The sequence below is a fragment of the Triticum urartu genome, chromosome 6 (assembly GCF_003073215.2).
Source record: "Triticum urartu cultivar G1812 chromosome 6, Tu2.1, whole genome shotgun sequence".
NCBI lineage: Eukaryota > Viridiplantae > Streptophyta > Magnoliopsida > Poales > Poaceae > Triticum > Triticum urartu.
Window position 1 is genome coordinate 551993780 of NC_053027.1, and position 692 is coordinate 551994471.

The following is a 692-nucleotide window of genomic DNA, read 5'->3' on the forward strand; positions in this document are numbered from 1 at the left end:
GAACAATGTTCTCGTCACAAAACCATCGGAACGATTCCAAGATACCCGCATGATCCTAAAAAACTTTTTAGTGAAATTTGAGAAGAGAAGAGTCAAAACTCTACGTCAGGATGCCTCACCAGAGCGACGAAGGGACTGAGGAGTAAAAAGAATTCCTAACTCTCTGATATATATAATCCTAAATGACTCAAAACATTTTTCTAGACTCAACAACGCCAACGATTCGATCAAGCAGGGGGCTCCTAAGGTCGGGGAAGGGTCTGATTACCAACTTGTAACGCCCTTGATGCGGCTATATCTCCCACGTGTCGAAGCACGACTTAGAGGCATAACCGCATTGAAAGCAATGTCGCAAGTGAGGTAATCTTCGCAAACAACCCATGTAATACAATAAGGGAAAAGATACATAGTTGGCTTACACTCGCCACGTCACACAAATACATAAATAACATTACATTCATCCAAATACACTCAAGGTCCGACTACGGAACCAAAATGAAGATAAACCCCAAAAGCAACATAGTCCTCGATTGCCCCAACTGGACACCACTACTGATCATCTTGGAAAGACACATAGTAATGACGAGGGTCTTCATCGAACTCCCACTTGAGCTTGGTCATATCATCTGGAGCGGTATCATCGGCCCCTGCATCTGGTTTTGGAAGTAATCTGTGAGTCACGGGGACTCAAC